This window comes from Hibiscus syriacus, unplaced genomic scaffold (genome assembly GCF_006381635.1).
Source record: "Hibiscus syriacus cultivar Baekdansim isolate YM2019G1 unplaced genomic scaffold, ASM638163v2 tig00000218_pilon, whole genome shotgun sequence".
NCBI lineage: Eukaryota > Viridiplantae > Streptophyta > Magnoliopsida > Malvales > Malvaceae > Hibiscus > Hibiscus syriacus.
In genome coordinates this window covers 33,733-49,759 of record NW_024061774.1, presented here as the reverse complement: position 1 = coordinate 49,759, position 16,027 = coordinate 33,733, and the positions used below count along the sequence as shown (strand labels likewise).

At 34.1% G+C, this 16,027-nt stretch overlaps 1 long non-coding RNA gene across 1 annotated transcript; it reads left to right on the top strand.

The window, feature by feature from the left end:
* The first annotated feature begins 673 nt into the window (after positions 1-673).
* LOC120148448 lies at positions 674-12,313 on the top strand. The gene is made up of 5 exons (XR_005518369.1): positions 674-761; positions 897-961; positions 1,059-1,094; positions 1,231-1,307; positions 12,199-12,313. It is a non-coding gene; the product is annotated as an uncharacterized LOC120148448 (long non-coding RNA).
* Positions 12,314-16,027: the final 3,714 nt, after the last annotated feature.

Genomic DNA, 16,027 nt, shown 5'->3' with positions numbered 1-16,027 from the left:
GGTATCAACAACGGTTTCCACAAATTTACAAAGAGATTTCGTGTTGAACTCATGACTCGAAACTTGCCTCTCAAACTTCCAAGACTCCCTATTGACGTTGAAGATACCATTTCCAAGAAAATCAAATAGAACATTAATAAAGAAATAGCCTTTGGGGTAGTTGTTGAAGTGGGTCTTGAGAACATATTGCATGTTGTCGGGGTTAGCAGTTAAGATCTGGTGGTAACCCAGAACGAGGTGGAGACTATGGTTTTAAGTCGCGGTCGCGTTTTCGGTTATTTCGGATTTACCGTGATTGCGGCCGTTGCGGGCGCTATTGCGGCCATCGCGGGTAACTCAGACGGCGGCAAAACTGCTATATCGCAGCCAAAATCGCGGTCGAGGACCATTTTTTAAAACCCTGGTGGAGACTGTAAGTTGTAGAGGAGCAGTTCTGCAGGATTTGCGTCATCCCTTGGACGCGGTTGCTTGTGATGATTTGCTCAAGAATTTTAGAAATGAATAAGAAAAAAGAAAAGAGAGATTGAATAAACAGAATTCTCAATATTTTCATTCATAAAATTTGATGCTCATTACAACTGATTTTATAGAAATAGCCATAACAGATTGTCAGATGTCCATTATTTATCAACAAACTAGATTCCCTTAACACATTTGTCTTCTACTGTTATGTAGGTTATTGGGCTCGTTTTCCTTCTCAGGTCCACTAAGCACTCCCTCCTTAGCTTCATCAGCCCACACCAACGTTCCTGGTCCATCAGGTAATAACATAACCATATCCTTCTGCCCTTCATCTAATTTCCTAATTTCAATCCCTAATTTCCCCGTATTCCTCTTTTCTTCTTCAGTAATCCCTAAATGTGCCTCATAGGTCATGACAATACCCTCATCTGCAGCAGATGCTTGTCCCCAAGGATCGAAGTTAGGAAATTAGGAGCGTAGGACCGTGAAATCTTCCCAGGTTGCATTCTCAACTCCCATATTTGACCATTGAATAAGCAATTGAGTCACTGCCTTGTTGTTTCATTTGATGACTCTTTTGTCCAAAACAATTGCAGGATAAACTCGAAGTTTTCCATCAGCAATGAGTTCAGGTAGGTCTCGCGAAGCAACTTTTGATCCCCAATTTTTCATTTAAGAATACTGATATGAAATACCGGATGAAGCTTAGAATAATCTGGTAATTCCAATTGGTATGCTACTGACCCAATGCGTTTCTTGATTTTGTAGGGACCATAGTAACGAGCAGACAATTTCAAATTCCTGCGTAGAGCCAAAGAAGTTTGCTTATAAGGCTAGAGTTTAAGGTAAACTTCCTCCTCTTCCCTGAATTCTCTGTCACTGCGATGTTGATCTGCATAATACTTCATACGATGTTGTGCTTTAGTCAATTAGTCAAGTAGTATACTATTAACAGTGTCTCGTTCTTGCATAAACTGCTGAACATCAGCCACCCTTGATTCATTTATCCATGTCATAGTTGGAGGTGTATAACCATATAAGGCATGGAAAGGAGTAGTTCCCAATGTTGTATGAAAACTAGTGTTGTACCACCATTCTGCATGAGATAACCACTTAGCCCAGGAACTAGGTTTTAGAAAGCAAAGTCCTCTGAGGTATTGTTCAAGGTATTAGTTGAGTCTCTCAGTTTGACCATCTGTTTGAGGGTAGTATGCAGTAGTAAATAGAGTTGTAGTGCCCAATAACTTCAAAAATTCTTTCCAAAAAGCACTAGTAAAAATTTTGTCTCGGTCAGATAAAGCAATCTTAGGTTAACCATGAAGCTTGTAGACTTGATCCAAGAAAATTTTAGCAACTTCAGTAGCATTAAAAGGATTAACCATAGGTAAAAAATGCCCATATTTGGTGAATTTGTCAACTACCACCAAAATAGAATTATATCTATTAGAAGTAGGCAACCCCTCAATAAAATTCATTGTAATAAAGTCCCAAGCTTGCTGTGGAATTGGTAAAAGTTGTAGTAAACCAGGCTATAGGATATTTTCATGTTTGATTCTCTGACAAACATCACACTGTTGCACATGTTGTTTAACCAATGCCTTCATTCCTTTCCAATAAAAATATAACTTTATACTATGATAAGTAGCTTGTATCCCAGAATGGCCCCCTTGTGGTGAATCATGGAGTGTAGGAAGGATTTCTGTTCTTAAACCACCTGTCTCGCCAATATAAACTCTGCCTTTATATCTGAGAACTCCTTTAGTATAAGACCAATATGCTATAGCATGACTGTCAAGTAGCAGTTTAGGAATTAAATCCTTTGCCAAAGAGTCATGTTCATAACTGTTTTCCACCTCTTGTACCCAAGCAGGAATAACTATTATAGCAGATAACTGATGTGATTCAGAATAATCCTCAAACTGCCTTGAGAAAGCATCAGCAGCCCTATTATATTTTCCTTTACAAAACTGAATATAGTAGTCCAATCCGAGCAGCTTTGTTAATCCTTTCTTTTGAATAGCAGTAGTGAGCTTCTGTTCTAGCAAGTGCTTCAAAGATTCATGGTATGTTTTAATAATAAATGGATTGCCTTCAAGATAATGCCTCCATTTAGAAACAACCATTAATATTGCTAGATACTCCTTCTCATAAATAGATAAATTAACTTGTTTTGGTCCCAAAGCCTTACTAAGGTAAGCAATTGGTCTACCTTTTTTAGAGAGGATTGCACCTATACCCTTGGAACTGGCATCAGTTTCCAAACAAAATTATTTTGTGAAATCTGGTAGAGCTAACACAGGAGCATTACACATAGTCTCTTTGAGTCTGATAAATGCCTTCTTAGCTTCCTTAGTCCAAAAAACTGATCTTTTTTTTAGTATTGTAGTGAGAGGTTTATTGATTTCCCCATAACCCTTAATAAATTTTCTGTAATAACCAGTAAGGCCCAAAAAACCTCTTAAGGATTTCAAATTCTGTGGAATAGACCAGTTCTGAATTGCCTGAATTTTTTAGGAATCTGTAGATACTCTCCTAGGAGAAATAGTATGACCAAGATATTCCACTTCAGATTGGCCAAAAAAACATTTGCTTCTCTTAGCAAAAAGTTTATTTTGCCTTAGAATCTCCAAGACAATTCTCAAATGTTGCTCATGACTATGCAAATCAGAACTATAGATTAAAATATCATCAAATAATACTAGGACAAATTCTCTGAGATATACTCCAAATATATCGTTCATAAGAGCTTGAAAAGTAACAGGTGCATTAGTTAAGCCAAAGGGCATTACCTTAAATTCAAAATGATCATGGTGTGTTCTGAAGGCCGTTTTTGGGATGTCTTCAGGCTTAATCCTGATCTGCCAATAACCAGATCTCAAATCCAGTTTAGAAAAAAATTGTGCACCAGCTAGCTCTTCCAAAAGATCATCCACCACAGGAATGGGAAATTTGTTCTTTACAGTTAATGCATTTAACTGCCTATAATCAATGCACATTCTCCAACTTCCATCTTTCTTTTTAACCAATAAACAAGGTGAAGCAAAAGGACTTTTGCTTGTTTGAATAATTGATGTTGCTAACATTTCAGCCACTTGTTTCTCAACTTCAGTTTTCTGATGATAAGGCATCCTGTAGGGTCTGACATTTATTGCTTCAATTCCTGATTTAAGAATAATAGAATGATCATGCTTCCTTATTGGAGGCATCCAGTAGGTTCCTCAAAAACATCTGTATAATCAACAATTACTTCTTGAAGATTAGGAGGTATTTCATTATCAGCAACCTCTGCATTTAACATGTAAATCTCCCCCAGTACTTCATGATTTTTAATCATCAATTTTTGCATCTTATTGCCTGAAATTATCTTCATTGTAGTAGAATGCAATCCTCCTTTCAACACAATCTCATGTTCACCCATTTTAAAACTAAGAGTCATGTTGTTGAAATCCATTAAGATTGGATTGTATTTTCTCATCCAGTCAACTCCTAGTACCATATCACTGCCTCCAAGGTTTAAAACCCTAAAATAATATATAAAAGTAAAATCTTGCATTTCCCAGCTCAACTGTTTACTTTTTGTTGTGTTGTAAAGTTTATCACCATTAGCCACTGTAATCACTAATGGATTAGTTTCTTCCAACTCCAACCCTTCTTTAGCCCATCTGTTAGTGACAAAACTGTGAGTGCTACCACTATCAATTAGGATACTAAGTGGTTTCCCCTTTATGAATCCTTGAATTCTAAGGGTATTGCTTCCTGAATTACCAGTAATTGCATTTATAGAAATCTCTGGATTATTCTCTTCAGATGTTGCCTTATTACAATTAGGTTGAGCTGCTTGTAATTCTTCAAGTTCCTCTTGCTCTTCTATCTCTTCCACAGAATTTAATTGTTTAAATTTGCAATGATGGCCTGGTGTAAACTTATCACCACATTTATAGCATAAATTATTTGCCCTTCTATACTCCAATAACTGTTGTCTGTTTTGAGTAATTCCTGGACTGTTCTTCAAATATGAACTCTGTGATGAATTTAGTATTCTGGAACTGGTAGCATTTCCTGATAACATTGGTCTTGGAATACTTCTATTTCTTTTGCTTTCTACTTCCAAAGATAGTTCATAGAGTTTTGCTTTCCCAGCAGCTTCAGCTACAGTCTTTGGTTCCAAAACCTTAACTTTGTGTTTTAATTCCTCCTTAAGACCACTCAAAAAAACTAGAAACAAAATACTCCTCTCCTAATTTAGGACTAATCGGAAGAATATAAGGTTGAAGTTCCTCAAACTGAGCTTCATACTCCTCCACAGAAGATAATTGAGTCAACTTATTAAATTCATCAATAACATCAATGTAACATCCCAAAATACGGGTTAGTGACCAAAATTGTAAAATTTTAGAATATGGTGATGAAAGTGTAATAGTTTAATAGTTTAATGATTTGTTCAGAAATATTTCCTAAAAGTTTATTGTAATTATCTAAAGAATTAAAGGGCAAAATGGTCATTAGACTTGAAATTATAATTAAATGATATATATATGGATAAGGATGGAGATTTTTCCAGAAAAATCTCTTCTCTCTTTTCCTTCTTCATTTTCTCTTCTCCACGTGTGAAGCCAAGCAAAGGTAAGTTGTCTCTTGAGTTGATTATGTGCTGAAATTTAAGTTTAGTTTTGATTATTAGATGCTAAGTAAGATTAAGGAAGGGTTACTTTGCTTTAAAACAACAAAATGAAGAGGTTATGAGGATTTAAAGATTATGAGTTTTTGAATGAAATATTGAAATAAAGTGTATATTGAGAATTGAAAGTTGAATTTGACTTGTCATCAAGTTAATTAAGGGATAGAAAGTGTTAGAATAGGAATTTGAACTTGTTGCAAAACTAGTAGAATTTTTGTAATTACATAGGAATGACTAGATTTGAAGTTAAAGAAGTGATTATGGAATAGAAATAAGTTTAAGTATGTTTATTAAAGTTAGGAGTATTAAAGGAAGTAAAATAGGAAGGTTTGAGTTGAAAATTGATGATTTTCGAGCTTAGAATGCAATTTCTGGGTAGAGGGAACCGATACCCTATGAATGGGAATCGATTCCCCCTCTTGAACGAAAAATTCCAGATTGTTCAAGGGGTATCGATTCCCCTGGGGGGGGGTATCGATTCCCCCCTAAATGAAAATATAGAATTCGATTTATTAAATCGGTTTAAGTTATTAACATCAAGTTTAAAGTTTAGGCTTCTGATAGTTGTTTTGAAATGATATATTTATGTAGATATTGAGCCTAAACAAGTTCCGGAATAATCGAATCAAAGCAAGGCTAAGGTGAGTGCAATTTAAATTGTACTTATGTGATTGATCAAACATTGGCTTGCGATGAGTCAATGATAGAGTTACTATGGTAAGAAGTAACTTATATAATGTTATGTGATTACTCTGTATGCATTAGTACATAGAAATGAATGTATGTTTATATGTTACATGATTTACATGCTTACATGAAAAGGCAACATATGATATTAGATATGTGTTTACACATACATTTGGTATGTGATAGAAGAGAAGGAACATGTGATTATGAGATCAAGGATTACACGTATATGTAATACGTGACTGAAAAGAAACGATATGTGTTTATAAGAGTAAGAATATGAATAAGTAATGTGATCGGTCATAAATGATAATGCCCATGTTATGTGATATGAGAGCTAGGGGTATAGTTGGCATGCCAAGGGTCGAGGGTTACCTATGTTCTTCGGGACATACGGACTGTTTACCTATGTTCTTCGGGACATACGGACTGTTTACCTATGTTCTTCGGGACATACGGACTGTTTACCTATGTTCTTCGGAACATATGGACTGTTTACCTAGGTTCTTCGGAATCTATGGACTGGTCCTTCGGGACATTGATCGAGCTGTTGTGACAGCATAGTGGTGCACAACCTCAATGTACTCACATACCTTGAGTTCTCAAAAGTATACATGGGCTAATACATGGTCTTTACAGAGAGTAAATAAATAAATTGAATTGCTACTATGTATGTTTTGTTGTGAAGTAGTATATGTGTTCCATGGTATGTAGAGAAATGTTCGATATATGTATTTATATGATAAAAAGGTACTAAAAGTACTTATATTATCTCAGGTTATCATGTATACTGAATTATATGTGACTCGATTGAATTCATAGATTGAATGTTTATATTTATGAGAAATGCATTATTGTTATTATGTTTTTGTTTCACTAAGTCTATGACTTAGCGTGTAAGTGATTTACACGTAGGTACTGAGAAGCAGAAGGATCAAAGCTAAGTTCAAAGTAACAACATATCTCTGCCCAAAGACCAGATCAGAAGTAAATTACACAGTATGTATTATTATGATAAATAGGTTGGCATGTAATTAAAGTAGGTAAATTAGGTATTATGCTCTGATCGAGTTTTGTAATCTTTTAAACATAGATATATAAGTACAAATGCAAAGAAATGAACTGTTAAATTTTTACGAGTGTTATGTACAATTTACGAAAAATCACTGTAGCAGGTTACTGTATTACTGTTCATATCGTATTTCACCGTTCATAAAAACGTTTTTATCTCAAATTTTTATACAACACATAATTGAATAATATTTGACTGTATTTTCTTAATATAAATTCAAATGTTCAGTACTTTTACAAGAGTAAAGGTTTTGAAAAATGTCAATGTGACATCTCGGACCCGTATTCAAGTCGGGTACGAGTTGGGGTGTTACATTTAATGGTATCAGAGCTACGGTTTAGCCGATTCTCGGCATAAACAAGAGTCTAGGGTGTCTTATAATGTATACATGCCAACAAAATAGTGAAAACTTCTGATCTGGTATAGTAATGAGTATGTTGTTTTGCTAATAGAACGATATGTTTGTTCTTAATAGATGTCCGGACATGATAGTTATAGAAGTCAAGCGGGAGATGATCGGCCCGCTGAGAGTAGTAATTCACCTGCCCTGGCCAGGCAAGGTGAAGAACAGACACCTTCTGGAGTGCCTGTAACTGATCAAGATGTGTTCTTTAGAACATTAGATGCGGTATTGACGCGTTATCAACCTCCTGTTACTTCAACTCCAAGAATGAATGTTGCAAAGGAGTTGAAGGGTTTAGGAGCTACAGAGTTTAAAGGTGAAGCCGAAGAAGGTCATGTTGCTGCGGACCTTTGGCTTAATGATGTAAAAATTATGTTAGAGGGACTTCACTGTTCTAATGTAGAGAAGTTAGATGGAGTGGTCTCCTTGCTTCGTGGGCAAGCGAGAATTTGGTGGACAAATGTCACTTTGAGAATGACCAATGATCAAGTGACATGGTCTTTGTTCTTAGAAGAATTTAAGCATAAGTATATAGGAGATCAATTTATCCGTCAAATGAAGCAAGAATTTTTGAATCTGAAACAGATGAATCGCACAGTGTATGAGTACGAATGCGAGTTTAATAAGTTAAGTCGTTTTGCGGTTGAGTTGATTCCAACAGAGAAGGATGTGTGTGAGTGGTTTGTAGAGGGCTTGCACCCAAGGTTGAAAGAAATGCTAATAGTATTGAACTTGTCCTCATTTCAAGAAATAGTAAATCGTGCTAAAGCTCTAGAGAGAGCTCAGAATGAAAGGTTTGGGGATCAAAGAACCCAATCATCTAAAAGAACCGGGGCTTTATCGAGTTCTGCACCACACAAGAGGGGTAGAGATTCTGGTACTCAGTCTCAGGCAAGGTCTGGAAGGGTAGAATCCTCCGTTAGAGAATCAAATCAGGGGAAAGTTAGACAGACCCAATCAGTAGGATTTGGTGAGGACAGAACCCAACAGAGACATTGTCAGACTTGTGGAAAATATCATGGTGGAATATGTAGGGTAGAATCCGGAGCTTGTTTCCGATGTGGTGAAATGGGACATTTTGTGAGAGATTGCCCATTGGGGAAAGGAGAACCAGTACAGTCGGAACGATCTGTTATGATACCTGGGAGAGGGAGAAGGAGAGGAAGAGGTAGGAGCCAATCTGAATCTTCTACTCAACAAGAAATACGTTCCACTGCTCGAATGTATAATATCAATACCAATGAAGATTTTGATGATCCGGAGATAATAGCAGGTATCTTTCTAGTGTGAAATAAATACATTATGATAATGATTGATTTAGGCTTGCATGTTTATATATTAGTAGTAAATTGGTGAAAGAATTGAGAATTCAATTAGAAGTTATTTATAGTAATATGACAGTGACAAATATATTAGGGTACAGTGTGTGGATAAGTAAGATATATTGAAAGTGTCCCATTATAATTCGGAGAATTTAATTTCTTACTAAATTGATGAATTGTTATTCAATGAATTTGAAGTAAGATTGGAAATAAACCAGTAGTATAATGTTAGAGGATTTATATCGTTCTGAAATAGAATAGTTTCTTTGCTGCATTGATGAAATAAGGCATAGGGGATGATTCTTATAAGGAGAATATTAAAAGATCAAATGATGCAGAATATTGTTATAGGAAAGTTTAAGAATATGTACATCAGTGATTTACATTATAGATGGATTATTGGTATGGAGTGATGAAACTAGAGGTTACTGTCTATATAATGAGTTACATTATATGGATTTTAAGAAAGGTTAAAGTAAAATGCATTGGAGATGTGTAGACAATATCTTATCTCCTGGTGCAATGAAAATTCGAGGACGAATTTTCTTAAGGGGGGAAGATTTGTAACATCCCAAAATACGGGTTAGTGACCAAAATTGTAAAATTTTAGAATATGGTGATGAAAGTGTAATAGTTTAATAGTTTAATGATTTGTTCAGAAATATTTCCTAAAAGTTTATTGTAATTATCTAAAGAATTAAAGGGCAAAATGGTCATTAGACTTGAAATTATAATTAAATGATATATATATGGATAAGGATGGAGATATTTCCAGAAAAACCTCTTCTCTCTTTTCCTTCTTCATTTTCTCTTCTCCACGTGTGAAGCCAAGCAAAGGTAAGTTGTCTCTTGAGTTGATTATGTGCTGAAATTTAAGTTTAGTTTTGATTATTAGATGCTAAGTAAGATTAAGGAAGGGTTACTTTGCTTTAAAACAACAAAATGAAGAGGTTATGAGGATTTAAAGATTATGAGTTTTTGAATGAAATATTGAAATAAAGTGTATATTGAGAATTGAAAGTTGAATTTGACTTGTCATCAAGTTAATTAAGGGATAGGAAGTGTTAGAATAGGAATTTGAACTTGTTGCAAAACTAGTAGAATTTTTGTAATTACATAGGAATGACTAGATTTGAAGTTAAAGAAGTGATTATGGAATAGAAATAAGTTTAAGTATGTGTATTAAAGTTAGGAGTATTAAAGGAAGTAAAATAGGAAGGTTTGAGTTGAAAATTGATGATTTTCGAGCTTAGAATGCAATTTCTGGGTAGAGGGAACCGATACCCTATGAATGGGAATCGATTCCCCCTCTTGAACGAAAAATTCCAGATTGTTCAAGGGGTATCGATTCCCCTGGGGGGGTATCGATTCCCCCCTAAATGAAAATATAGAATTCGATTTATTAAATCGGTTTAAGTTATTAACATCAAGTTTAAAGTTTAGGCTTCTGATAGTTGTTTTGAAATGATATATTTATGTAGATATTGAGCCTAAACAAGTTCCGGAATAATCGAATCAAAGCAAGGCTAAGGTGAGTGCAATTTAAATTGTACTTATGTGATTGATCAAACATTGGCTTGCGATGAGTCAATGATAGAGTTACTATGGTAAGAAGTAACTTATATAATGTTATGTGATTACTCTGTATGCATTAGTACATAGAAATGAATGTATGTTTATATGTTACATGATTTACATGCTTACATGAAAAGGCAACATATGATATTAGATATGTGTTTACACATACATTTGGTATGTGATAGAAGAGAAGGAACATGTGATTATGAGATCAAGGATTACACGTATATGTAATACGTGACTGAAAAGAAACGATATGTGTTTATAAGAGTAAGAATATGAATAAGTAATGTGATCGGTCATAAATGATAATGCCCATGTTATGTGATATGAGAGCTAGGGGTATAGTTGGCATGCCAAGGGTCGAGGGTTACCTATGTTCTTCGGGACATACGGACTGTTTACCTATGTTCTTCGGGACATACGGACTGTTTACCTATGTTCTTCGGGACATACGGACTGTTTACCTATGTTCTTCGGAACATATGGACTGTTTACCTAGGTTCTTCGGAATCTATGGACTGGTCCTTCGGGACATTGATCGAGCTGTTGTGACAGCATAGTGGTGCACAACCTCAATGTACTCACATACCTTGAGTTCTCAAAAGTATACATGGGCTAATACATGGTCTTTACAGAGAGTAAATAAATAAATTGAATTGCTACTATGTATGTTTTGTTGTGAAGTAGTATATGTGTTCCATGGTATGTAGAGAAATGTTCGATATATGTATTTATATGATAAAAAGGTACTAAAAGTACTTATATTATCTCAGGTTATCATGTATACTGAATTATATGTGACTCGATTGAATTCATAGATTGAATGTTTATATTTATGAGAAATGCATTATTGTTATTATGTTTTTGCTTCACTAAGTCTATGACTTAGCGTGTAAGTGATTTACACATAGGTACTGAGAAGCAGAAGGATCAAAGCTAAGTTCAAAGTAACAACATATCTCTGCCCAAAGACCAGATCAGAAGTAAATTACACAGTATGTATTATTATGATAAATAGGTTGGCATGTAATTAAAGTAGGTAAATTAGGTATTATGCTCTGATCGAGTTTTGTAATCTTTTAAACATAGATATATAAGTACAAATGCAAAGAAATGAACTGTTAAATTTTTACGAGTGTTATGTACAATTTACGAAAAATCACTGTAGCAGGTTACTGTATTACTGTTCATATCGTATTTCACCGTTCATAAAAACGTTTTTATCTCAAATTTTTATACAACACACAATTGAATAATATTTGACTGTATTTTCTTAATATAAATTCAAATGTTCAGTACTTTTACAAGAGTAAAGGTTTTGAAAAATGTCAATGTGACATCTCGGACCCGTATTCAAGTCGGGTACGGGTTGGGGTGTTACAATCAATATGTCCTTTATCAACAAATCGATGACACAAATCAGAGAAAAATTCATGCCAAGTGACTCTACTCTTTTTCATGATATACCCATCAAACCAAACTTCAGCTCTACCAGTGAAATACATAGCAGCTATCTCTAACTTCTGAAACTCAGGAACAGAAAAAATAGAAAAATACTTCTCACATTTTCTGACCCAACTCCTAGGATTACTTCCATCAAAGAATTGGAGTTATATTTTTGGTTTTGGAATAAACATACCAGTATTATTACTGCTGGAATGTTTTTCCAGAAATAAATAGCCTTTACTGATCAATTGTTCCCATGATTCAGTTGTATGGTTTACTGCTTTCATTTTTAAAACATCAGGAACTTGTTGAACAACATTTTGTGGCAGATTAGGTTTAGATGCTAAAATTCCATGTTGTCCCGGTTGAAATGAAAACTTTTCACGCTCATCAATAACTGTAACTTGTAAAGGCTGTTTACTTGGTTCTTTAAGCTGAACTGTAGGTAATGGTTGCCTTTCTGCAAGAGAAGAATGTCTTGATTCAGTCCCAGCCTTCTACATCAATCCCAAAAGTTGCTGGAGCATAGTTTTCGTTTCATTTGTAGAAGTCTCCAAAGCCTGCATCCTCTGCTCCAAAGCACTCTGTTGGTTAAGCCACCAAGTGGGAATCACTTCTGCATTAGAAGACTCTGCTGGATCAGCAGGAATATCCGGCGGCTGCTCAGTAAGAGACATTTGTTGTGTTCTCTTTGATTTACCCAGTTTGAAAAAAAATTATATACTTTTGGATCAAAAAAATGTGCTTTGATTACCAATTGTGATGATTTGCTTAAGAATTTTAGAAAGGATTAAGAAAAAAGAGAAGAGAGATTGAAGAAACAGAATTCTCAATATTTTCATTCATAAAATTTTATGCTCATTACAACTGATTTTATAGAAATAGCCATAACAGATTGCCAGCTGTCCATTATTTATCAACAAACTAGATTCCCTTAACAGATTTGTCTTCTACTGTTGATGTAGGTTATTGGGCTCGTTTTCCTTCTTAGGTCCACTAAGGACTCCCTCCTTAGCTTCATCAGCCCACGCCAACGTTCCTGGTCCATAAGGTAATAACATAACTATATCCTTTTGTCCTTCATCTAATTTCCTAATTTCAATCCCTAATTTCCCCGTATTCCCCTTTTCTTCTTCAGTAATCCCTAAATACACCTCATGGGTCATAACATTGTTTTGACTCAATAAAACATTGAAAAGGGAACCGATTATCGGATAACGCTTGGAAAAAGCATCCGACTTGGTTGATGATTTCTGGGATTTGTTGAGAATGAACCAGACAAATAGGAGAGTGAGGAAGAAGAAGATGATTAAGGGTAATAGCTATATAAACATTGTAATAATTGTGGTTGATTTGAGTTTACTTTATAAGGGAGGAAGTCGGGGAGAGATGTGGATGGGGTTGTAATTTGGGGATTAAGTTTTGAGGTTATAATTTAAGAATTTAAGTATAATTTAATGATATAATTGTAATTTTAAAATTTATTTTATTTTAATCATATTTGATATTAATAAAAATATTCATATCATGTGAGTAAAAAAAATTAATGTTTAAAGTTGAATGAGTAAATTAAAAAAATTGAATGTACGATGATTAAATAGAAGAGAGAGTAAAGTTCAATTAGTAAGAGTGTAATTTATCCAAGGAATAAATGTGAAGTCGTGAACCATTGTAAAGACTAAATTAATGACATATTCATTAAGTGGTTGAACATAAGAAGCTTCAGAAAAATGAGAAAACCAGAACAACAGATATATCAGTGAAGGAAGTCGAAGGAGGAAAGTGAGAGAAGAGACAAACCTTAGAGACATGAAGAAACTAACACCCATCAGCGGATTTTTGTGGAGCCAAAAAAATTAAGTAAAAAAATATTATGCCTCTTCAATTAAAAAATTGTATTTATAGAAAATAGAAAATAGAAAATACTTTAATTTCTGTTAAAATAAATTCTTAGTTTCGCTTTTGACATCGGAAAAAAGTATGATGGTTGAATAAAATCGGAGCCAAAAGGGATTGGAGAGACAAAGCTCATGTGTTGTCTTTGTACCTTGCAGATAACTTTTCTCTTGCAAATTTTATGCACCCCATTAGAACTATGACGGTGACTGGAGGTGGTTATAATGATGATCATTGTGATGATTGAGATCTAAGTTCGTTCTGGTTAAGGACATAAACTTGAGAGAAAATGGGGGGGAGAAAAAAAAAGAAATGAGTGTTCGATCTAGTCGAGTTAACGAGACTTATTTTATAACACGAACTTTATTTGATTTTTCTTAGTCGAGGCTAGTTGTTCAAGTTTATGTTTGAAGTTCATTGTAAATATTTATAATATTATGGTACTATTTGATTTCAATTTAAATGGTTTTCTATAATATACAATATATATATATATTTCTTCATATTTTCCATATTTGATATACATATATCGTACAAAATTGAAAGACTCATACTCAAACTTAAAAATCAATCTATTAATTATTAAAAATTTTGAATTATTCAAGTTCTATTTTATAATTCGACTCAAATTTAAAATTTTTCAAGTCAATATAAGTCAAGTTTTTAAATTAAATCCAATCAAAAAGATTGAATTTTCGAATTAATTCGAGTTTTTCTTATCCCTAATCAATACATGATTTTTTATTATTTGTAAAAAAAATATCAACCTTAAACATGACATGAATATATAGACATATACATGAACATAAAATTATTTGAGTTGAAAAGATAAAACGAACATAAAAACAATGATACATGAGACATAATTAATTGTTATTTGATTTAAAGTCATTTATTTAATGAATTTCAGTATTTTATGAGAAATTAAAAAAAATATAAAAATGTTAATATTGAGTTGTTAATATTGGATTTTATAAATAATAAATTTATATTATAAGAGTATTTAATAAATCGATAAAAGTAATGAATAATTATGCTGTTTAATAACGTTAATATATATTCACATTACTAAGATAGTTTAACTGCCGAAATGATTTACAATTTATCTACAGGCATTAGCTGACAGTTAAATACTCTTCTGAGAATAAAATACCATGCACCATGAGTAGGGGTGCACAAAAAATCCGAATATCCGAATATCCGAAAAAAATATCCGAAACCGGTTTTGGGAAAAACCGATTTTTTTTTTAACCGGATCGGATTTTTTTAAACCGGTTATTTTAACCGGTTTGGAGAAAAAAACCTAGACCGGTTTTTTTACCGGATAAAAAACCGGTTTTTATCCGGAAAAAAAAAAACCGGTCTGGGTTTAAAAAACTAGCCGTTAATATAGCCGTTGGGGGGGTTTTGTGACCGTTTTGACTGTTTTTTTCTTTAAAAAATTATCATTTTACCACCCTAAACATGTATAAATAGGTTGGGGATGTATTTGGTTGATTACAAATTCCTCAAATCTTATTACACAACACTTAAACATCTCTCAAATCTTACTTTTGTAATTTTTTGTTCATCATGAGTAACACGGCTGAATCTTCCGTCGGGGGAAACCTTGAAGTCGTGAGAGTGATCGAACACACTCGAAACAAAGACATTTGGGATCACTACGATTTATGTGAGATGTCAAATGGCTCGAGGAGGGCGCGTTGTAAACTTTGTCTAAAGTTTCTTGCATCGGAAGGAAACACAACGTTGAAGAACCATTTGACAAAATCATGCAAGGCACTTCGCTCAAGATCGGATCCTAGTCAATCGAATCTTACACCGCAAGGTGGTGTTTTTGTTTACGACAACGAAAAATTACGAGAAGCGTTTACAAAGTTCGTGATTACAAAAACCATTGCCGTTCGACCACTTTGATGATGAAGATTTCACGACAACAATTCAACAACTAATGCAACCACGTTATACTCAAGTAAGTCGTACTACCCTTAGAAGAGATGCTATAAAAATGTGGCGTACGGCGAGGGAAAAAATGATTTTAGGATTCCAAGAACACCGTTATGGTGTCGCTTACATGTGACGTTTGGAGTTCCCCTCATAATACCGGAAATTCTTTTTTAGCCGTTACGTCACATTGGTTAGATCAAGATAATTGGCAAATGATGAAAAGAACAATCGCGTTTGAATTATTCGGTGAGCCGCATACCGGTGTTAATTTATTTACACTTTTAAAAAGGGTAATTTGTCTTTATAAATTAGAAAATAAAGTTTTTTCTATATCCTTTGATAATGCATCGAATAATACAAACGCGGTTCCAAGATTGAAAATATTACTTTCACCGATTTTAGACGGTGCGTTTTTTCATACCCGTTGCGTTGCACACATAATTAATTTATCCGTGCAAGCCGGTTTGGAGGTTATTGAGCCGATTAGATTAGAATTCAAAACAATGATAAAATCGGTTCTTTGTAACAAGAAC